Below are 25232 nucleotides of genomic sequence, written 5' to 3'. Positions count from 1 at the left end.
GCACTGAACTAGTGCTCCCAAATGCTTGGTCCCCAAGAGTCTAACCTCTTCTTATTCATAATGTTTTATTACAGAAACAAGCACCTGGTAATCAAACAGACAAGCAGCCCATGATTGCTGTTGAGGTAGCTGTGATACACTGTTTAGTACATTTGCACTTGCTCAGATGCTTAGATGAGGCACATTAGGCTGATATTCCCAAAAATGCCTTTATGACTGGGAAATGCAGCCTCCATGATTTCAGTTAATTAGTGAACGCTGAATTACGTAGCAAACAGGTGAATATATAATTTTTCCTTTCCATCAGTAATACTTAAACTCCTGAAGTGTCAACAATATTCAGCTACTTAATCTGAAGAACATTATCAATTATTTTTTCTGCAATTGCTTTTTTCACAGCTGGAAGATGAATGTGGATTTTATTTTAGCTTCATGGTGTTCCTCCAAACATAAGCATATTATTTTATGTGTCTTCCTTGCTGCCAATGTTGGCTGTATGCAATGATTCAGTTCATTGGATTACTTTGTGGCTCTTTAGTTCATGTGTGTTAGCTCTTTCAGAAAGTATTTCTGAAATATTCACTGAAAAGGGAATATGCCCAGCTGAAAAATTAAATGGTGTTCTTTAAGACTTCCACAAATACAATATACATTTTTAATTCAATGTCTTTCAGTATCCAAGTCACTGCAATTTCAATTATTAGATATTAGTCAGAAACTAGATCATACAAGACACTGATGGCATAATTTGAGAAAATCCTATTGCAGAAACGTAAAAATAATTGGAACTTCTGTTCACCTGCTTGAAATCCACTTTAGTGTAGACTGACTCAGGTCTGATTTTCAAAAGGTTTTATACTTTGTTTCCCCTCCACTATTTTTAATATCAGTTTTACTACAACAGATTTTTTCTCTTTGCTACCCCTTTTCTCTTACATGCCATTGCTTAAATCCTTTTCTACCTTCAACATGTGCTATTTCCTACACATTAAACCCAATGAAGTTATATTCCCTGTCATATCTGTTTTCTACCTCTCAATCAATATTAAAATTGGAGAGTTGTTTCACAGGATTTCTTCACAAGAAAATACAATATTTTTAAAAATAATATTTGTTGAAAGAGCAAGAGCATTATTCCTTCTGTATTGTCTCATCTTCATGTTGTAGATGTGAGGTTTCACAGTTTTTCTGGGATCCAAAGGATACCATTGTGACTTTGTAACTTCTCTGAAATCAGTTGAGAGTTTTGGATTAAAATTTCTAAAATTCCTGCAAACTCAGAGTCAATAAATATATTTGATTTTTGTTTTAATAAAGGGTATACTGTAGAAATCTAGATTTTCTTGTTATCTCCTATAGGGTGAGTGCTTCCTTAGGTTGCTCTGTATTCAATAAATAAAAACCTTTTGAATATGCCTCGGTGTGAAACAGTGTTCCAGGAAGTTCAGTTTCAAAGTGACATCCATTGCTTTCCCACAACAGCAATATCTGATCACTTTTAGCATAGCTTCCTAAAAATACGTTGCATGTTTTGATGACTGTTGCTGTCTGTTTCCTCATCATAAACCTTCCTTTCCTTCCACCTCAATGTTTTGCTCCTGCAGTCCAGTTTCAGTAGAGCTTCATTGCGGTGTCATGGAATCCACAGGCAGAGAGAAAAAAAGCATAAACTGTACAATGGGAAAAGATAAGATAGCTCTTAATGAGTCTGCAGAGTAATGAGCAAGGGTCACAGATGAGTGGGGATGCTTGGGTTTATGTGGGCTCAGGAGCCTGTGTGCTGAAAGCTCCCTTCCCTGGCAGGAGATGTGATCACCTCTTGGAAAGTGCAGTGCAGTGATCATGGATCAAAATCCAAAACTGGGTAACTTGGAGTCTTGGGAGAGAAAGCTTTAAGGGAAATATAACAGAAATCTGCAGGAAACAGCAGTTTATTGGTTTCACTATTCATGGAAGAGTTGTTCATATGGAACATTCAAATTCTACTGTGTAAATGTAAAATTCTCATGATAAGAGACACTATGGCAATATTTTATTTATCATATTTGAGCTCACACTCATTTTGAGGCTGATCCTCTGTGTCTATTTCTGCACTACAGGTTTTTAGGGTAGCGTAATAAATCAGTGCTTTTGCCTGCTGTGTTGAATTTTGAGCAAGGTTTTGTATTTTTTTTGCTAAGCTTACAGTGTTTCAATAGATACCTTTTTTATCTGAACACTTGAGGTAACTTATCTACTTCAGTGAAGTCCTGCTCAATGCAGAAAAGTTCATGGAAAATATATAATATTGATGATGATGATGATGATGATCATCATCATCATTCTTGTACTTATTATTCAGGCAAGGCTCCTAATCAATACCAATAATTTAAAATGAGAACAATAGCCTTTTTCTACTGTTCAAAAAAGATATCCTGCTTACTGGAAAAGAGAGAGGATCTAAAATAAGATGCAATTCCCAAGGGAAAACCACAATTTCTGAATTGTATTACTGAAAGTAGAAAGATGAATTAATGTGACTAATTTCAGAATCAATCTTGCTGTATTAAACACACAGCTGGCCTTGGACTGCAGCATTTTAAATGAAATGAAAAAATAGTTTGATAGACTATAGATAGTTTATGTATTTTATTTATCACATTATTGACAAGATATATAACTTGTTTCCACTTTGGAAAAAGAGGTATTCTTTAGCTTAATAATGTTCAGTTCTTAGAGAGTTCAGATGCTCAGATTTTAGTCTGCCAGGGCAACATATTTTACATTCAGTTAAGAATCTAGTTGAGAACAGCTACTTTTTCTCTAAGCAGTTTTGTTGCTGTTTGTGCTTTTTTTCAAGCTCAAATCAATTGTTCTTGACATAATCAACTCCTATTTCTGTTCCTTGCTGTATTCCCTGCTGATCTAGTGCAAGTTCAGCTTATTTCGTGGTTCTTGGTGGCCTTTTATTAATGTTCTGATGTAGAAGTTGAATATTAATCTGTAAGCTATAATAATATGAGTTCCTGTTCCTCCTGATTACTCAGGAAGAAAATAATTTACATCTCATACAGGTTTGGACATAGAGAAAAGAATCTAGAAGACTTCCAATCTTAGCTACCACACGTGGTATGGGACTTGTGACAGACCTTTGCACTGGGCTGCTCCTGTGGAAGTTGTAAGGGACTGATATTGACTTCAGCAACAGAGCATTTTCAGAAGCCTCTACTGTGACTGAAACAGGTTGTAGTCAGAAGTTATTGGATAATTCTGATTTGTTCCCCAGATCAGTGCCCCAGTGTGCAAAACATTATACAGACATAGCGAACTACTTCCTTAAGGGCTTCACAGCTTTAAAAGACTTTATTGACAGAAAGCACATCTTAAACTTTAAAAGTTTCAATGTCAAATCCAGCAGTATAGAAAAAAAGTGGAAAGGACAGCAGTAATCATTCAATGCAGATACTGAAGTTGTATGTTTGTTTAAATACTTTGGCTGATATTTTACTTTTCTGCATTAAAAAATTGTTGAAGCTATATCTGAAACAAAATGTTCTCAGTTCTCTAAAATAAAGAGACATTCGTAGCTCTGGGGGTCCTAAAATATTCCTGTGAAAATGAAATCTACCTGAAAAATTAGGACTCTGTACAAAGTAAATTTAATTGACTTCTTCATTGTAGAAAAGCAATACGTAGAAATTTAGGACATTGACATAGAAATTATCTTGTGCACGGAAACTGTAAATTCTCCACTGTCTTGCCCAGAATGAGTTATTTAATCTCTGCTTTAAATGCTGTGAGGGGTTCCAGCTGAGTGAGGTGTCAGCTTGTGTGGTCAGATGCCCCTGAAAATATTGCCTCAATTTAACAGCATTGTAAGAATTGTAGCAGATAACGTTTTTCAGGAGGCAGAGGAGAAACTACTGGGAGAGAGCAGCCACATGCTGGAATGTGTCTAGTCTTCTGTGAACGGCACCCTGAGGTAAGATCCCAGAGGATCAGAGGTCTTCTCACCCTCCTCTGCCTGATGAAAATGCTCCTCAGCACTGCTCCTGGTAACACATATATGGTGGCTCCCCATTTATGTGACATACTCAGCATTATCAAGGCATTCAGAATTTGGAGGCTGTATTTTACAAAACCAATTTTGGTGGTTTATGGATTCAGCATAAATCTCTCTTTTAGGGAATGATTATTTGGGAATGTTTTAGTCTGTTAATTTTTGACTATAATATCCCAAGCCCAACTCTGCACCATTGATGTAAAGTACTCTTCTGCTTTGGATTTAGATAGAATTTTCCTATTTGTATAAATGATATTAATTTTCAGATGTTAAAATTACAGTTCTTTCAAGAGGAATTAATTTATACCTGCTTTATCTGAATTACATATTAATGAGACAAAACCTTATGTTCGGGCTGTATTTAATAAGGAAAAAGTCAATTCAGGGAGTGCGAAAGTTCAGTTTTTTCTGCATGGACACAACTATGAAAAGTAAACTACTTCAGAGACCTCTCTGGTTTTTAGTTTGGATGCTGAAAGAGCCAAGTTTAAATGGAACACTTAATAAGCCTGAATTCATGGATGATGAGTTTGTATTAGTCCAATCAACAGGTCAGTCTATGGAGTGTGGTTGGAGACTGTATTTTGTTTAGACTAACAGAAATATTTTGCACATTGTTCACCTGAAGATGGAGCTTGAGTGGTTCTGAACACATATGCAAAGTATAACTTGTCACACAGAGCTGTGGTTAATAACTTTCTCTTTGGACTTTGTACAGGGAAAGAAGCACCATCTTAAGCTTATTTAGATTCTTGTGGCAGAAAAATAAAATCTATAAACAAACTTTCTTTCTTTAATCTTCCTCAACTAACCTATGCTCCTGGGTGTTTTACAGATTCTAATGTAAGACTCCTGTAATTATTGAACTGTTCTTTTGACCTGGTTGCTTGAAGGATATTGGATTTCTCTTATCTGCAAATGGAGATTAGGAGTCAGATCACCTGAAGTGCTAAAACACTGCTAATTTTTTTTAAAAACAGATTTATTACAAAACCTTCTTTTTCCTCCCCACCTTGAACTTCAGCATTCACATTTCACTCATTGTATTATCTGTTCTGTTTGAGGATGACATTCCTGGGATAAATTTTTAGTATGCTCTTTAAGGTCTCCAGTACGATATTATTAGCTAAGTGATGTCTCTGGAAAAGAATAATTACATAGTTGGATAATTACTTAGGTACTGCTAATAATAATTTAAAGGAATTAGAGGGTGTTCTCTGTGGCTGCTGTTTCCTGGTTATTTCGGTGACTGCTTTCTTAAAGGACTTCTTGCCTATGCATACTTCAGCTCACAGTACTCTCTGAGGACCTCTTTTCTTTACATTCCAACTTTTCAGGTAAAGCCATTGATTACACAGTTCCTAGACACATAGAAGTGTCTATGAGGACCTGAAATTGCCTGCAGTGTAACTACCTAAAAAATAGGGTATATCTAATTGTGATTAGGCTTGGTCCTAATTCTGTCACTTCTGATTTGTGCCCCCTAACTGTAGTCCCAACTTACTAATTTTCTAGTGTTGTTGGAGCAGGAAAGTGGTCATCTATGGCAGGAGAAAAACAAACATATAGTGAATGAGGGAAAAAAACCCAAGGAAACAGACAAAGTCTTACCCATTTTGAGTGAAAATGATGAGTCCTAAGTTGCTTTTTCTGAAATTTGAAGCCGATCAACAGTTCTGAGTTTGTGAACAGGATCCTGAGCTTTGACCTCAGAAGAGAAGTTTTTACTTCCCTTTTTTGTATCCTCATTATTAAAATACATTCCTTCTTTGTTACAAAATGTTGTACGTGGAAATATTCCTAGCTCTAAGATCAACAAAGAAATGAGGTGTTTTCCTTTTGTTAACTAGAAGACTACTCTCCTAGAAATTGTCTCTTCACATGTAAAAGGGTACCTACCTCTCAATTTAGCAAAGATCACTTCTGACAAAAGTGAAGAGTGGGTAAGGGCACAGAAAAAAGTGAAAATGAAAATTAAATATTGTAAAATAATTCTGATTCTTACAAAGGTAAAAAGAATAATAGACACCATGCTTGTAAATAAAGTGACAGGCTTATGGGGAGGAAAACAGGGTCACTAGAGCCAGTGACCTCCACAAAGAAAGAACAAGACAGTTGTAAACATTATCTGTCCAGTTCACAAACCTTCTTCAGTCTCTGTTTACAAGCCTGAGAAAAATATTTTAGGCAAAGCTTTAAAAGAACCTGGAGGACTGTACAAAAATGCCAAGAATTGGATTAATTGGCATAATGCAAGGTGGCTGGGCACAGCTGGGGAAAGTGTCAGTGTAGGGAGAATCCCCACCAAGTAAGACTGTCTGTGCAATTAGCTATCTGAACTCTAACCCTTCCAGAATAATTAATGAATAACAGAGGGGATCAAGACAAAGACACAAAGTGATTTGGTGGGTGCTAGCAAGTAATACATCAAAGAATGCTGGTAATTGGCCCTGTGGCTTTCATTCTTTGCCCTATTTCTTTCAATTCATTGACTCAAAATAATGGGTTCAGGTTCATTATCAACAGGTTTTAGCTGCAAGAGCACAACACTTCAACAAAGCTATGATTGTAGCAGTGCTGGTGGCTAAGCAAAAGTTGTAGAGTGTAGCACACTCCCTTGAAAGGGAAAGTAGCAGCATAGTCCCAGGCTTTGTCTTACATGAAACAGTTGGTATCCACGAATTTGCTCTGAGTTTCCTAGGACCTGGTGTTCACCGAGGTTACGATGCTGGAATACAGCTGGTACGGGCAGGTACGTACAACTCTGCTCCAAATCATCCATATTCTGTTCCTTCAGCTGTAAGAAATGAAATAGAATTCCTGACATCATGTGTCACATGTACATGACATTATTTGCATACTCGTGGAGGCAGTTTAGAGACTTTTCTCTCCCTGTTTTGGCGGCATTGTTGTAAAGGGAAAATTTATTATTTTGAATCCATAAAAATATCTTTCTGATCTGCAAAATTTTACTTGAGGGTTTGAATTTGTTTGTTTGTTTGGTTGGTTTTTTTTCTGAAATCAGAAATTGAATCTCCACTGTTCTGTTTGTTTCTAGTGTAAATGCTATTGTAAAAGGTTGATATAACTGTTGAGAACATACTTAGTTAATTAGAATGGCTTTTGATAAAGAACAGAAGAAGAAGAAGGATATTAGAGCAGTCATCTTCAAAGAGTGAATGATATCTATTTTTTCTCTGCTGTCATTTTGCCATGGTCATTCCTCCCTACTAAATATTGTTATTTTCCAGCCATCGTGGTAAATACAATTGCATTTATGGTTAAAATCTGTGTGGCACTTTAGCTAAAAACTGTCCTTTTGGTTTAGTATTTGAGAAATTTGAGAAGTGGTTTAAATTTATAAGCTTACTTACAAGGACAAATGGGTATAAAATTATTTTTCTTCTTGGTTAATGATGTTACTCTGAATTTAGGTTCGTAGCAAATACACAAAATGGTGTTAATATTTTAAATAGAAAACTGTGCTCCTTATTGTCATACACAGCAACATAGAAACTTCCCATTTCCTTTGACAGTCTGTGAGGAGATAGTCTGCAACTATTTTCTGTCTAAGTCTTACGGATCAGATTCTGATCTCCATTATACTACTACTGATCGGAAAGAGCTTGAGTGAACTTTATGCAGAATTTCATTTCAAGAGGACTATGTTTTATGAATGTGAAGTCATACAGTAGAATATTGAGTAATAATAAAGTTAGAGAAAAAGTTTCTGATACAACTTGTGGTATTTAATTTTAATTTTAATCATATTTCAGAGAATAGCAATTATGTATTAAATATTCAAATACATATTTGAATTGCCAGTGTATAAATGCAGCTATAAGTGCAACAATGTGGTACATGACAAACAGCCTCAACCACTTAAGTGCAGTCATGCTGTTTGACATAATGATGTCACTGATCTGTGTGTAGTTGTTCTTTGTTGTTGTCTTCTATTACGCAGGTTCCTCCATTAGAACTCGTGCCTCATCAATGGCTTTGCTTGTGCTATAGGCAAAAGTACTGCAGCTTAGGAAAGGCTTCATTAGTGTTAAATTGAATACTTATCTTTTGATAAATTCTAAGCAACACTTCCTGGAATTTTAAGAACCTTTAAATGTTTGTTTTAAAACACTGCTTTGCACTGGGAACAGTGCTCCAAGCCGAGTGTGACAGAGCTGTTAGTCAGAATGTTTGCTCTCTGCTCTTTGTGATTCCAAGTGGTTTTGGCAGAGGTTTCTTGTGAAAATCTCAGCATGACTGAGATGATACATGAAACACTTTGAGAGTATTTCAGAATTGTTAAGTTCAAAATGCAGTTCTTTCTGAGGCTTTTCATAGCACCGAGGAAGTCTTTTCCATCTGTTCACACTAGGACATGAATGCCATGAATATATATATATATATATATATATATATATATGTATATCTTCACAATAATAACTTTTAAGGATGGCAAAGAAAGAGTAAACTGTGATTTTTTTTAGTCTTGCCACTGTTATATGTTGTTAAAATAAATATTTAAAAACTACTTGTATTGTGAAGAGCCGTGCTCCAAGTGCCTTCTGTCACACATATTTCAAGTTCCTGAGTTGACAAAATACTGATTGATCTTATCTCAGAGGTTCTTACATTTTTTCAGAAAGTTGCTCCTCTTTTTGTATAATTTTGCCTTCAAGTGAATAACAAGACTTTGGGGGAGAAGGAAAATCGTTATTAAAAATACACACACACAGACTTGATCAAAATAACTTTGATGGCTGAAATGATGAGTACAGCCGTTCTCTGCCTTTGACACATTTTTTTTGTCTGAGATTTGAGGGCACCAATATTGATTTAGAAAGCTCTGTCACTCAATTTTAAATGAATTGGAAACTTTTCCATTTTCTCCCCTATCAGCCTCCATAAAAAAGGAGATGCTCTTGCAGGGAAAAAGTGTTATTCTCACTTTGGATATCACAATGTGTTTATGATGTGGGGCTTAACTAAACAGCTCCCATTATGTGACTAGGAAAAAAAGACAGTCTTTATTTAGGGTTAGAGTTTTGACTGTAGCAGCTGGATACAAGTCTGGATCCTAGGCTGGACTGTGGGACCTGGACCCCCTTGAGGGCATTCTTTCCATCAGGTACCCTCTGCTTTTCTTCTCTCTGGAGATGGAAGTGACCACAGTAGAAGCCTGTTCCCTGCTCTCCCTCTCCTGCAAGTAGCTGCACTCCCAAGAAAAGGCAGAAAGCTGCATGTGACTGTGCAGCAGCCTGGATCCTTTTGGACCACAGAAAGTTTCCCTGAAATGCACAGGGAGCTGATACTTTCTACTTTTGATTATCAAAGTGACTCTTAGGCACTAGAAATGGATTTGGTTTGGTAGCAGAACTAACTGTAAATGGGAAATGCAGAGGAAGAGGAGCTGAGGGACAGCTGTGTCTCTCAAGCATGCTCAGTTCCTGTCTTTTAGTGAGAACAGGAGCAGCTCCAGACTTTTAAGGACGTTTAGCAGATGAGAATTAAAATACAACTCATTGCATTGCTTTCTAAAAGAGAGTGCACAAAGCCTGCAAAAGAGAAGGGAGTTTTGGTTGCTGAAGGTCAGTTTGTGTTTCAAAGGCTGACCTCCTTTGAAAAGGGTCTCTCTGCCTACTGTTCCCATAGGAAGGGACCCAGGGGCTGGATTCATGCTGGCCTGCGGTCAGGGAAGTGCTGAGCTTCCGTTCAAATCCCTGTTCCCTGAAAGAAAAGGCATTTCAGTGCAACCTTAGGTGTCTTTGACTAAGATCCAGACACTTTCTGAAGCAGGGCCTTCATTTGGCTGATATGATGTGCTTGAAAATCTCAAAGGCTGTAAACTTTGCAAAATCCAGATTCGTCTTTGCTGTATTTTTTAATCTTAACTTGGTATGGTTTATCTGGCACTGCACAGAGTCTTACAGGAACTATTAGCAAAATATGGGCTGAATTGGTCTGGGAGAGAAAATAGTATTTTTTTCTCAAATCTCTAGGTACCATAAAGGGAAAAGCATAGGATGGCAGTAACTAGACTCAGGGAATATAATCGATGTATCTAAGCTTTATTCCTAAACTTTCATACACCAAATTTATTACCAAGTCTTCCAAAGATAACAATATTCACCATGACAAAGCCCTCTGAGATTATTAGGTAAAAGGTTTCTATAGCAGGAAGATATTACAATAATGACATTTAAATTTAATTATTTCTCTAACAATGATTAAAGGAAATGTTTTTAGCTTTGGAAAGGAGCTGACCCCTCTAATCAATAATTTTTGTATCTCCCTGCAAATTGTGCTACTTTTACAAAAGAACAAGAAATCATGTCTGGATCTCAGGGAAAAGGATGGCAGGATGTGGAAGGGCACAAGGATGCTGAAAAAATAATCCTGACCAGCCACTTCTCATGGAAATTACTGAGGTGGAAGACAGAAACAGGGAACAATTGAGGAGAATGTTTCAGATATTAGATTTGCTAATGTGTCTTGCCCAACCAAGAAGAGTGTGGCTAGCCCATCTCTCCCCTCCCCCTAGGGCCAGGACTTCAATTTTTTTGTGCCCTTTGCCTCCTGGTCTCTTCCATGATGGTTTTTATACCACTTGCAAGCATTTTTTCTGGCTGGAGGTTCAAACAAGTTTTCTCATAGAAAAAAATAAACTTCTGTGAATGTTGTCTTGTTTGTAGACCTTTGAATCCATCTAAGATTTTCAAGTGCCCTGTGGGGAGCTAGGCTGTCCCTGTCAAGAGTAGAGCTCAGGGAAAGGCAAGTGCATGTCCTATTATCTCTTTTTAAGTTTTGCAATGCTGTGAGGATAGCAATGACATCTTCAGCACTTAAGAATGCAGCTCTGTTTCAGTGTCCAAGTGTTATGTCTGTCTGATGTTTTTGTCCCTGAACAACTTTTGGTATTGGATCTCTTCCCTGCTTGGTAATAAGTGCTATTAACTTCTCCCAGTGTTGTTGCTAAAAACTGTGAACTGATGTTTGAACCTCAGCCTCCTTGCATTTGGTTTTGTGCAATGCAATAAAAACTTGTTTGTGAGAACTTTCAAAGTATTTTTGTAGCTTTCAAGTAAGTAAAGAACAATTAAACCAGGAAAATGCCATGCTAATTGTACCTCATTTGTCATTACTGGTGTCCTCCAATACTTGCCTCTCATAAAGAGTTAGATGAAACCTTTAATATTACACAGAGAATAATACAGTGTGAGAGAAAAAGCAGTGGATGCAACTCCCTATGTTTGAAAGTATTAGAATGTGAAGATGCAAATATGCCCATAGCACTTACAGCAGTGTTAAAACTAGGCTTTCAGGAGGAAAAAGTGCCTCCCTTTAGGGTCTAGTATATAATTACCACTGTAAGAATAAAAAAAAAAAGCTTAGGAGTCTTAGTGTGATTTCTAGTTATTCCTAATTTGGAGGACTTAATTGCATTATATGAGCCTATCCTGATCACAGGATTTTTTAATCACAATCTGAGGTAAATGTGTCCTCAACACCAGATAAACCAGAGTTTCCCTACAAAATACAGAAAGCCTTGATCCATATTCAAGTTCTTTTCTTGAGCCTCCCTACTGTGATGAAAGTGTCATCTCATCTCGTATTAATTTTGTCTAGAGATGTATATATTATGCTATAGCTTCTGGGGCAGGTTTTCTCATATATTTTTCAGAATTTTAAACTGTTGAAATAATACCTAAAACTTCCACCTCACTTCAAAAAAAACCATATTTGTTTGTGTGTTTGTGAGAAGAAGGTGGTGTTACGCAAACTTTGTCCTGTCTGTAACAGCCTATGAAAGTCAAATACAGAAGCAAATTTCTACTAGTTCCTTAAGAAGCAAACTTTGTCCCCACCCTTCAGGGGAAGGGAAGCAGGAGCTGTGAAACCCCTGTGCTTGCTTCTCTTGGCATTACTGACCTCCACTGTATGGTCATGGCTGCCCCCCGTGCTATGGCTGAGGAGCTGGGGTGAGTACTGGGAGAGGAAATTGCCCCTTCTAGGGATTGTTCTACTTCTTGGTGTTGGAGAAAACCAGCTGGCAGGAGCTAACCCGGGTTCACGGACTGCAGGAGAGCATGCAGGACCTCACAGTACTGGTGGCAGCTCTGGGGAGAGCCCAGGAATCCCTCCAAGCCTGGCAGGCAGCTCCCGACTGTTGAGCGAGCGTGTGAGAGCAGCAACTGCCCAACAGGGCTCAGTGGTGTAGTCATTAACAATTTTAGTGCTTGTATCTTAACTTCCACTAACACTGCAGTGCATTTTTGTCACAGGGACTGCTTGGTTAAAAAGTTAGTTCAATGCCTTCAGTATTTGGACCACATTACAATTAAGTTTTGTACTTCTATAGCCATAGTGTTGTATACCATAGCTAATGAGTTTAAGTTAGACCATTAACTTAATAAACTGCCTTCTGAAGAGACAAGAAGATTTGATTTCCCTGTTCTATAAAATTAAACTTGTTGTACTACAAAAGGAGTACATGATTATTACTGCTTATTTACACGGAGCTTCAGTGGAGTTCAGTGGAAGTTTTGATGATTAATTCAGAGCAAGGCTCTTTTCAAATAATATTCACATGACAGCACATTTTTTCATTGTGCAGTTTACTGCTTTCACTGATTCATTTTATATTTAATTATTAAATAACTTTTTAGAACTATAGTGACTTTAATGATTGTATGTACAAATGTTGAGTTCATATTTATGGATGTATAGACAGCTAAATTCATTCACAACTAAACTCTCTGCCATAAAAACTTGACTTTAAATATAGGCAATTTGTCCCCAAGGGAAAGGAAAATAAAATTCACTGATCTAAAACAAAACCTTCATAATGCCCCTCTGTCCCTCTAACTTATAATTAAAATTCAGTATCGAAAGAATTTAATGATACTTGGTCTTTTGCCTCCACAGTCATGGACAAATCTCTCAAATTTGGATGTCCAAAATGTAAATGAATTTTCAAAGCCTGAGAGTGGTTTAAGAGCATGGTCTACAATAAGATGAGTGGAGATTGGCATTCTTTAGTCACTTTTGTGGTTCTCAGAAGAATATCATGAATGTATACTTTCACATCAAAGTCAGTATGCTTCCTGAAATGCTGAGCAGAACAACTGACTTTTGGAGAGCTATACATAAATGTATTCTGGCACTACTGTGGCAACTGACAGGACTGAATATTAATTTAGATGCCTAATTTTAAATCAAGATTAACCTAAAAATTCCACAGTTAATTATCTCAAATAATAAACTAAAGCTGCTTCTGGTTAGCTCATCTAATCTGTGTCATTCTAAAAGACTGACATGTGGGCTGAGCCAGTTGTTGTTGTGGAGAAGCAAGATCTAACACAGAGCAATCACTTGTCTATTTTAGACATAATCAGGACACAACTCCCTAATTTGTTTTAAAATCCAAAACTTGCCTTCTGGATCTGACATGAATTTGTATGAAAGAAACATAGCAAAAAAAAAAACCAGAAATTTTAAAAAATATAACAATGTTATATTTGAGGCCATAATTTTCTTTTCATGTTGACCTGCTATGTGTTCCCCAAGGTCAGGAATGCCCAACACCTCTGCTGAGCAGGAGATGACAAATGTGAGGAATAACACTTGTTTACAGGAGACACCCTTCTGTATTCTCTCTGGGTGACTGGTCATGTTGGGTGAATGCAGGTGTGACGGTGTACCTAATTGTAAATGTTATGTATTTAAGAAAACAAAGGTGCAAATGACAACTTTCTAAATCAGGTAGGTAAAAGGCAAAGTTTCCCTTGAGCTGTATGTTGTGCTGGTGTGTTTTGTTTTAATCTGCCACTCTGAGCTGCCTCACTTTGATAGAGTTGTACTGCCAGTACAGAGACAGTGAGCTTTCCCAGGCAGTTGCTTTCCCTGCCCCAAAATCTACAGGAACACTGTGAGGATCCTTGGGCAAAAAGGCACAGGAGGGTTGTGCTGTGAAGCCACCTTGAAGCAGTAAGTGAGGAGCAAGTGAGCAAGGGGCCAGATTTGTTTCACAGTCATTCTTTTTTGTTGGGAGGCTTCTTGGAACTGTACCAGTATGTTGCCCATCTAAATGAAAGGTAAGCAGGGCTGGTCAATATTGTGGTTACATCTGCCTGTCACTGGCCTTGTACCAATGGGACAGATTCTGCTGAGCTGTGAAAACACAGGGCTGCAGGCTGTTGTCAGCACAAGGCTGGGAACTAAACAAACTATTTTCTGCAAGCAATAATTATACCACAGTTCAGTAAAGGAGCACTTGCAAAGCCCAACAGAGTGAAGCACAAAATAACCTTGCTGATCAAGCAGCCATACCCATTGGGATCTGTTAACTTTTCATCTTGGCAGAGACTATATAGGTGTGTTCAAAACCTGCTGGTTTGATCTTTATTTCAGGAAAAATTAAGTTAGGATAGGGGAAGCTGCTTCTCAAGTCTCAGGTTAGACATGTTGCAGGAAGTACTTATTGTTTTCCTCAGTTTCACACAATGTTTCAAAGCCTTGCTCCTTCAGAGGGTGCTCAATCCAGCTGTTTGCCTTTACACAAGTGTGATGCCCCTCTTCAAGTCCCTGCAATGGCTGCATGTGCTACAAAGTCTTTAGGGGATGATGTGATATATTGTAGTGCAAAATAATTTTCCCCTTTTTTGGGTATTTAATGAATTGTGACTTTGAAATGAAGAGTAATTCTGTTCAATTAAAGTCCAACCAAACTCAGATAAAACTTTACTTAGAGATTTATTAAGTCTAAATGGCTACACAAGCTGTGTTAGAGGCACTTCATCTACCAGAAGGATCCAGTCCCTCAGTCTTTGCATAGAAATACACCCTAACTGTCCTAAGATAAAGTTCTTCACCATGTATCTTGGATCAATTTTAATCGAGTTTATTATTGATTTTGTCATACTGCTCTGAACTTCCTTGTTAAGTCACAGTCTTAAGCAATAGCCGAAAGTTTGGGATGGAGAAGGGGAGAACAAAGCATGAGACGAGACTGGTCAGACTTCTCAGCCTATTCTGGAAAAGGAAGTGCAGGACATTTTGCAAGATAATCAGGCCTTAAAAGAAAAAAAAACCAAACCAAAAAAAAACCAACCCCAAAAAAAACACCCACGCCAGAAAATTTCAGTATGTTTTACAGCAATTTTCAGAGACTGTTTAAGGGAAGCAGTGAGCCAAACACAATTCTGCAGCAAAGCAGTTCAGCAACAGATTTTACTTCATATGCTCTCAGTTGTACTGATTTGAAAATGGCCAAATAAACAGGAAAATTTGGGTTTCTTATGATTATTATATGAACCAATCGTGCCAGTGCTTTAAGTGGAAATTCAGAATCTCTACCACATAGTTTGGGGATTCAAAATGTGGAAATACTTTTGACATCACTTTGCACTTTTTCTTTTCATAACTTCCATTCTGTGGACAACATAACTTCCATTTCTCTTCACAAATTCCATAAACGTGATCAATATATCTGAGAAACATGAAATATTCTTTTATAATTTCTGCTGTTTTTGCAGAACTGCAATTACTTTAGCAGCATCTTAAACGGTATGCAAATGTAAATGCAAGCTGTTAGTGGACTGTATTGACAGCATTCAACATGAGATGTGTTTCATGCTGGGGGAAAAAAGGATAGAATGCAGAAATAACATGAGAATGATTTACAAACATGAATGAGATGGCAGACTTAAAAGATGAAGACTAGGAATGATGTGGCAGTGAAATAAAAACAAAGGTATTCATACAATTTAAAAACATCTGTAGTCCAGATGTTTACCTACACAAAATTGAACCTGTGAATTGAGTACACGTTGCCTCCTTGTTCTAAAGTAGATCTTCTAATAAAAGAAGTCAATCTTCTCTTTCATCTCAATGTTCCTAAATCTTCAGTCTCTGGGCTTGACATCTATTTTAAAAAAAGGACTAAAAATAGGAAAGTGAAATATAATGACTTTGAGCAATAACAGCATGACTCAGACTACTTTTTCTTAGAATCCATTGTTAACTCAAACTAAGGATGGACTCTGTTCAGTTTTAGTTTCTAATACTAGGCTATCTTTCTGGCAGAAATTTGGTAAAGACAGCTCAAATCTTTGTTGTATAAATTATGATGCCATAGAAACTTTAATTAAAGAGGTTCAGATACTTAGCTACTATATCTCAGTGTTCAATGAAATTAGTTATATTAAGTCATGATCTCAGACAATGTGACCAGCATTCAAAATAAGGATGGTCATTTACCTTACTCATGTGAGATAACTTCAGAACCATGTAATTGACAGCATCTGTAGCTCAACAGCATGAATATATTTAATGATGACAAAACAAAACCTGTCCACTGCAGTGTGGGAAATTTTCAAGTTCTGTTTGCAGAAATGTTGCAGGGGTAACTTAATTCCTGCTGCTGTTATCTGGCTGCTTAAGAGCCCCTCAAGTAGTAATGTCTTGGGTGAAGCTGGTGCACAGTGAGAGTTTCCTGTTCTCTTTAGGGACCTGCAGGCAGCTGAGACTGACTCTGCCACACGCCTGTCTAGTGTTTCTGGGGTGCTTTCTGCTCCTCCTCAGAGTGAATGATCTGCTTGCTGCTCAGGGCACCCATGAGCTGTTTAACAGCTGGAAAGAAGGTTACTTTATCTGAAAATAAGTCCTGAGAAAAGACAGAACCTGAAAACTGTCTTTCTCCTCCCAGGAGTAAATAATTTTGAGGGAGCCTGAGCTCCCAGAGGTAAAGGGAGGGTATGAGTTACCTTAGTGCCTACAGATGTTTGATCAGGTCTGCAGCTTCTCTTGCTTTATAGTGAAGTCTTTGCAAAAAGATGTCCAACCAGTTATAAACACCAACAAGAATTTAGCTTATCTTTATAGTTACTAACATGATAGCACATTAAAATACCTCTACTTTTTAACCAAACTGAATTAATCAAAATTATCTTTTTCTTTGATGCACATGAATCCTGTTCATTCTGCAAAATGCTCAAAGGGTTAAATAAAGATGAAACAGAACAGAGAAAGATGCAGGAGAAAGTCCTCCTCTTTCAAATCATATTTAAATTATAAAAAGCCTTTCTACAGGGTTAAAGTCAAAGTGTAGATTTCCCGTTATATTTAATAATGTAACTTCTTCCTACATAATGATAAAACTTTATTCTTGCAAATTCAATTTCTGGAATTACCATAATTAATTATGTCAGAAAATAATGGAAACAATTTATTTTCTGTTTGTTTGAATCTTGCTTAAGCTGACTATTTTTTATGCACAAACACTTTTCTATCAGTATTTTTCAAAGGACTTCATGTTTAAAGATCTTTCAAGTTAATTCCATTGGTTCATTATTTTTCTCCACATTGCTATTTCCGATTCATACCATTTCAATTAGATTTTATTTTAAGCTATGTTCCATTTTTATGTCAGCATACTGTGCTGGAAACTCCCAAAAAACCTGTGTGTCATTGAGGACAGTCATGATTTTATATCTTTAAAATATCAACAAATTTATTAGATGAAATTCAATAAGATCGCTTCAAACATATACATATTTAGCAGCTACTGAAAGTCTGAGTGCACCATTGTTTTTTTGCTCATTTTTGTCAAACAGTACAAGGAAAAGCATGAAGGAAATTAAAAATATCATATAAATATTGTTATTAAAGTTTTTGGAGCTTCACTTAATATCCCTACAGATGTGCACAATTTGTGCAAGTGAGGAATATGCATAATTGAGTGTTATGGAACATTAAAGTAAATGAGTTCAGAGAACTCTTATTTAGAACTTCCTATTTTACCACTTCTAACTTTCAGTTAGAATAAAAAATTTAAATGAAATATTTGAATGCTCTAAATGTCTGTCTGTCTTTGCTCTGTGTTGAGGAACAGAGCTCTCATTTGGAAGGGAGGATGGTGAGGGGAAAGGAGTAGCAGATGTCTTCAAGTTAGGCACTGCCTGATCAGCTGTAAGACAACTACATCCATTTATGTATGCAAATTCAGAATTCCCTTATCTAAAAATGAAAATCACTCTTTGCAGGGAAAGTAGGACTTCCAGAGACAGCTTTTTCTTCATAAACAGCAGCTTATCCACTCCTTTTGTAGAAGATAGGAAGCCACACTTAAGTAGGAATCCTTGTATTCTTTGTGTGTTTGTCACACTTAGATACATTTAGAAACTGCAAACTTGATGCACCTGGTCTGGGAGTGTAAAACTTCACATAAAATTTTGAATCTAACCTAGCCCATATGGGACAATATTAGCTTTTTTTTAGTCTCAACCTTGTTGAGTACTGTTGTTTCAACATTCCTACATTGAAAGATGCAGGTCTACAAATGTGCTGTATAACCATTATCCACATAACCCTACTGTGCAAAGCTGCATAAGGTTGTGTGGACTGTAGAGGTCAGCCCTGGTAATTGAATAACTGGTGTTCCAGGTGGAGCCTGAGGAGGGGTGCAAGTGTTGTGGTGTCTGTCTGACCTCTTCCTACATCTGTCTCACTTTCATGAGCAAAACAATTTGCACACAATTATTTTTATCTGTTAGAAAAGTTGAACAGTTGGTGCCAGCCTACATAATGGCTGGCTATTATAATGCCTGCTTTTTTTTTATTAACAAAAGAGCTCTGAATATTCTTAAAAAGTTGACATTGTTTCATTAGCTGTTGCTGGTCTATGAGTAAGCCTACTGAAAAGAATATCATGTTCTCTGCTGGATACCTCCATGAATGTTTCTAAAACATGATTTCCCACAAGCACAGAGGACCATATAGCAAGGCAGTTAACAGGCATGGAATGTGTAGTCCCAGACTGTTTCTTTTCTCTTGTTAGCTCAGAGTTGTATTTATTGTTACATCTTTCATAAATGTGTAATGCACATGTAATGCAATAACAATCAAGCACTTCAAAAGACAGAAATGGGTGTTAAATTTCTCATCCCTTTTCAGTTCCTCAATTTTATCAGAGGCTTTTATATATTCGATTTTTACCAGCATTACAGAAACAAATTTCAGAATTTATTCCAAAATCAGAATTTCACTATAGGAGCCTCAAATATTCCAGCGTATTCAAAAAAGCAGGAAATGTGACACGTTGTATTACCACCCACCACATGGTGGTTCTAACTATTGGCTGATTATGCCTCCTGAGCAGCCTGCAATGTGGGATAGAGCCTGAAATTCTCTTCCAAGTTTTCAAAATGTACAGTGTGAAGGGTTTCTGACATATCACAAGATTTAAGGGGCTGCAGCTGTATGGATCCAGGTGGTGGCAGGTACTGGCCTGCCAGGATGCCTGAAAGTAGGTGCAAGTAGTGTGATGGGTTGGGACCACATTCTGTTCCTTTCATGTGCTCCACTACTGCTTTATGCTGCTATAAGGCTATACATAAATAGCAATCAGCTCTAATGGACAGATTTTGCCTGCTGATATTTTGAAGTAGTATAAATGGGTAGAGAACTTATGAGTTATGATGTGAAAAAAATCATCTTGTATTGGGCTCACAGAAGAAGTATGAGAAAGGAAGGTCCATAAATTCCTGCTGTTGTGAGCATTCATCAGTCTGGATATCTGATGCATATAAGCAAATATCCTGGATTTCCCATGAACTTCAGTTATGCTTTCAAGAATAATAACTTATTCCTGAATTTTAGCCTCTTACCCCAGAAAAACCTTCTGGTATCTGTCTGTACAGGCACTGGTGCCAGCCTTAAATACACTCCAGCTCTGTCACATCCTATAATGAAAAATAGAGTGCCCTTATTAAAAGCAAATAAAAATGACACAGTGAAGATGAATCATCAGATTGTTTTTTAAATTCTATACTTTGCAGTAATACTCCAGCAGCTGAGGTTTCTGATTTCCAAGTTCCTATGCTAATTTTAATCCACTGCTATTCACCTCCATGTGGACTAGTATCTGTCTGTGAGCTTTCAGCCTACAGATCCATAAATACGTTGTAAGAGTTGCTAAATCAAGAGCTGCTCAGCATCCCTACAGCACCCTACCCAGAGCAACACACTCATGGCACATCAGTGGGGGGTCAAGCAGACATGCAGAGGTGGTTTAGTGATGCTGAACATTTGTTAGCTATTCCTGGCTCTTCCTGAGCAGGGTTCAAGGATCCTGGAAAACATAACTGTTGTAATGATGATCCAACAGGAACAATTTCACAGAACTAGACCTAGAACATTTTTTTACATGGACATAAACTAACTGGAAAAGTGTCTTATTAAGGACATTACTTGTTCTCGTGCCTCCATGTATATTGTCTTGCTGCTATTGCTGCTATGAAGGGCAGGCTTACTCCTAAATTCTTGACACTATGACTGAGATTAGGCCTTTAAAATACATACATTTATACACAGATACATATATGTGTGCATGTATGGACGTGTTGTGTGAACACACACATAGAACTAGGCTTTAATCTTAACTGTATCTGAATTACCTGTGTAGGAACTCTTAGTTATTTTAGTTGTAAAACTTGTGAATGTTTATTATCCATCAATGCATAGTAATGGCAGCATTAGTGAAATATTAGGAGCATTTGATGGACTTCCTGGGACCAAAAGCTGTGGTGTTGGGTGCTGGGCTTACCTGGGCCTTGAAGCTGACCACTACTGCAAGGATTGGGAGCACAGCCATGTCTTCCTGGGGTAGATTCATAACCTATATTTTTTCCTACAGTAGGCTGCAAAACACATGAATTTGAACCCAAGAGGCATCTGTGCTCCACGCAGAGGTTAAGGGTCAAGGTGGGGCTATAGTTTTGTTGTGGAATTTATCACGTGGTGATGCTGCTTGTATAAACAAAGCTTTTTAATTTAAGTTTTAGGGTAAAAAAGGAAAAAAAAGAACAACATTTCCCTAATAAGTGAAGCCAACCCAGAGACTCTTGAAACATTTTTTGGGAAACAATTGACAGAAAGGTATTTTGTGGGCATGCTCCACCATTTCATAAGAGACTTGTTCTGAGCTACTAGAACTATCTTCACATCTTATTCATTAGGCCAGGTCCCAGTAGTTTCTTACACAGCTCTCATATAGGTACAAAAGTGAAAGGGAATAAAAAGCCCAAAATACATTTTGTGTGTATGTGTTGAAGACACAGACTTTGAAAAATATAAAAAGTGTAACTTGTCATCAGGTGTAAGTGGGCTTGGCTGCCTGTGGCTCCACTGCAGCTACATTAGATGACACAACCTAAAGACCCACGTATAAATATTTTTTTCTTTCACAGTTTTGAAAGCAAAACCACTGATAAACTCTTTCTTTTAAAACAAAGAATGTGTGCAAAAATGTGTCCTCTATATTCATCAGACATGCTGTTGAATTTGATAGACCTATCATTTGTACGCTACATATATTGTTGCTTTAATGCATTCTCTCACTACTTTGATAAAAGCCTTAAGATGTTGCCACTAGTCCTTTGATGTTTCCTTCTGATGTTACAGTACCTTTTTTTTCCTTCTCTTCCAAAAAATCAGTTTTGCATAAACATGAGCAGAGAAGACATTACTAGTTAAGGATAGAAACATCATGTTCTATCAATAAAAGGACAAAATGACAAGCTATATCTAGAGTTTTATATACTCTTTTGAAGCCTTTATAGATGAAAATATTGTAAATATTTTCGAGAAAATATTATAGTGTTTCATTAATTAGAAAAGAAAAAAATATCTTGGCTGTGGTGAATTTTCTTGTGACATAACAATTAATTTTCTGATAAACTGAGAGAATAAATCTTACAATGGCAAGAAAGTATTTGCCTCTCTAGTCTTGTCTATAAACTACCAATTTCTTAACAGGGATTTATGGGTTATTATGCAGGAGAAAGACTGAATTTTTATGTTTAGTCTCAAAGCCTCATATTGTATTTTGAAAAACAAAGTTGCTTAATCTGTTTTTTGTTTTTGTTTTTTACTGCAAATAAGCAAGGTATTATTATTATTAGTGGTGGTGGTGATCGTAGTAGTAATAGCTGTAGAAGAATAAGAAATGTTTCAGCTCAAGATCCCAGTGAAGAGGTGGTGACATTTTCCCAAGGGGACTGGAATAATTGTTGCCCTCAGAATTTTCCGAGATGAAAAAGATATACTAATAGTGATAAATAGATACAGTTATTCAAATTTATCAAGGAAAAGAGATTCAAAGTTTTGCTCAAGGCCATATAGGGAAAATGTAGCAAGGGCAGGGAATACACAGCACTGTTGAGTGCCAATCCACTGTAATTTAAGTTATTGGCAAGTACTGTGGAAAGAGTGATTTTCCTGTGAATGGCATGACTGTTTTGCTGCATTCAAGAAGAACCTAGTGTAGTGGAGCCACATCATGGTCTGGTGATTAAAAAATGCCAACTTAAGCCAAGAAATGCCAGTTGTCTTACTTCTTCCAAGACATACATATTGTTTGGCTATTTAAAGTTGCATGATCGATTCTCAGCAATGTAAATAGGGATAGAATATTACTTCTTTTCCACAAAACTGTAGCATGGTACACTTAAAGACTTTTTTCATAGCTCACTAATGCAGGATGCTCTGGAAAATTACTGATAAAAGCTCCAGTCCTAAAAGCAATTGTCCATATGACTATTTTCCCTGAAATCAGTGAAAGTCCTTCACAGGACATAATAGAAACTCTAAGTAGTTGTAGGATCAGGGTCTAGAAAGGTATTGGCAAGGATAAGGATATCTTGTACCTATAAGCAATGATAAAACTGAAACCAACACTATCACCATCCCTCCTCTAATGAGATGGATGGAAATAGAGATAAAGTAAGCTGCTAGTTAACAGGAAAATTTGGGAATTGGAAATAAGCAGGTAATCCCTGCTATTTGGAATCAAGAACTATGCATTTTTAAAAAGTTGTAGAGGAACAGAAAAATGGAAGGAATAATTGAAAATTAATATTTATTAAATACATTTATTTCTTACCCTTCTACCAATCACTTTCTGCTTTTGTGTCCACCTTCTGTATTCTCTGTATTCCTAAAGCTATTGAGTTCAGACATGGGAGGAAGGAGACACGGGCCGAGGACTTCAACATCTGTTGATCACTAGTAGAGAGCCCCTAGATGCCTCCCATTTTTCATCTGCAATATATGCCCTATTTCAATACTGATTGATTTTACTGTTCAGCTATAACACAGAATATGTAATTTGTGTCAGTGATCAGGCTGTAAAAAATCTCTACATGTGATGGGTTGTATGTAGACTTCAGAGACAGTGTCCATGTCTGAAGCCTATAGTGAAATGACTTAGAATTTTACTGTACAGCAGCCATGGGCACCATGAATCATTTTAACTTGTCTTGCTGCTGTGAAGACTTTTTTTTCTCTATCTGTCACATCCCAGAGTGTCTTATATCAGACCTCCCAAATGGTGGACCTTAAAAGTAGGTTTAGGAAATTAATATCCATTTTTACCTCTCTTCTAACACATAATTCTCTTTACTGTGGTCTAAATCCTAGGACCACTGGACACGCCATACACTGAAATTGAGATCTGTAAACAGGAATCAAGATTAAAAATGTTAACTGGAATTTTCTGTGGCTCTTAATGAGTCCTCAGCCAAAAACCAAAATTACCAGGTTGCTAACTGCTCAGTATTTGAAGTATAGTTAGTAAAAGACATAGTTGCTTCCCAAGACTTCTCTTCCATGTGACACTATTCCCCTCCAATCCACAGTAGTTTTTACACAGTGGACACACACTTTTCATACTTTGGCAAAAAATATATGTCAAATAAGTTTCTGTGTGCATCCTCTTAACAGTGAAGCCATGCTGCTGGTACTGTCTTGTTTTTGAGATAGACAGGCTGAAATTTTCTTTAACGAAGGAATAAAATCTTAAAATTATTTGCCTGCCCATCTCTGTTTGGCCAAAATTTACCACCTTGAAGAAAACCTTAGCAACAAAACAAGCACATTGTTTGGATCCATAAGATGATCAAAACCCCTACTGGGAGTATGACTGTTTCTTGTTTTGCTGGTAGTCTTTTGTATGATTCCCAGCTCATGCTGGTAAAGAACTTTCTGGCTGATATACTCCTGTGGTGTTTTGAGCTTCATGTCTAACATCAGGGCCCTTTGTTCTGTACAAATACACAGAAGTCTTCTCCAGTTTTTCTTTTATTCTGTTAAGGCTGTTTAGTTTTCATTATGATGACAGACTAATCTTTCTTTTCCTTTACAGTTGCTGTGGTTTAAGCCCAGCAGGCAACTAAATACTACGTAGCTGCTTGCTCACTTCCCCTTCCCCTGCCACCCATTTTCCATGGAGGAAAATCAGAAAGGAAAGAAAAGAAAAAAAAATACAACTCATGGGTTGACATAGAGAAAGTTTAATAATTAAAGCAAATAAGAGATAATAAAATCAACAAGAACAACAAGAGCAACAATACTAATACTACTTTTGATAATTGTAATAGAAAGGAGAAGGAGAGAGGGAGATAAAACCCAGGACAAGTGATGCACAATGCAGCTGCTCACCACTTGCTGAATGATGCTGTCTCTGAGCCACAACTGGCTCTCCCCTGCAGGTAAATCTCCAAGGTTTATATACTAAGCATGGTGTTTTGTGGTGTGGAATATTCTTCTGGCCATTTCATGTCAGCTGTCCTGGCTATACTCCCTCCCAGCTTCTTGTGCAGTTCCTCACTGGCAGAGCACGAGACACTGAAAAGTCCCTGAGTATCTACTACTTAGCAACAACTAAAACATCTGTGTATTATCAACATTATCCTCAGATTTAATCCAAAACACAGCTCTGTACCAGCTACTGAGAAGATATTTGTCTCAGATATTGCCAGGACATTAGTTTTATTCTGCTTATTTCTTTTGGGGGCTTTATTTTTGCTCTCAAGTATTATGGTTAGGAATAGAGGGAGATCCAAAATACCTTCTAAATAGAAAGTGATCTTAATGTTTTTTCTATTGCTTTTTATTCTGATAGCTTTTTATGAAGGTCTATTATTTTTTCTCCTTACATTATCAGCTTAATCTAGATGGTGTAAATTTTCCATTTTTAATTGGTCACAGTGTTTTCCCCTTTCATAATTTTATTAATCCCATTTCTTGTTTTGTGGCTACTCATCCTGAGTCAGCATATCCTCCTCTTTCATCTACTCTGAATATTGCCTCAAAGCTTTCCAGTAAATAGGAGGATAATACCATTTGCAAATCT

The 25232-nt window shown here is 37.0% G+C and overlaps 1 protein-coding gene across 1 annotated transcript in view; it reads left to right on the top strand.

The window, feature by feature from the left end:
* The first annotated feature begins 11936 nt into the window (after positions 1-11936).
* The window catches only part of TFEC (transcription factor EC), a 65230-nt gene continuing 51934 nt past the window's right edge, over positions 11937-25232 (top strand). The window contains exon 1 of the mRNA XM_077178965.1: positions 11937-12021. The gene's annotated coding sequence lies outside the window, so the exon portion shown is untranslated. The remainder of the gene's footprint in view (positions 12022-25232) is intronic.

The sequence above is a fragment of the Agelaius phoeniceus genome, chromosome 5 (genome assembly GCF_051311805.1).
Source record: "Agelaius phoeniceus isolate bAgePho1 chromosome 5, bAgePho1.hap1, whole genome shotgun sequence".
NCBI classification, from domain to species: Eukaryota; Metazoa; Chordata; class Aves; order Passeriformes; family Icteridae; genus Agelaius; species Agelaius phoeniceus.
The sequence above is the reverse complement of the archived record's forward strand: the minus strand, read 5'-3'. Positions and strand labels throughout refer to the sequence as shown.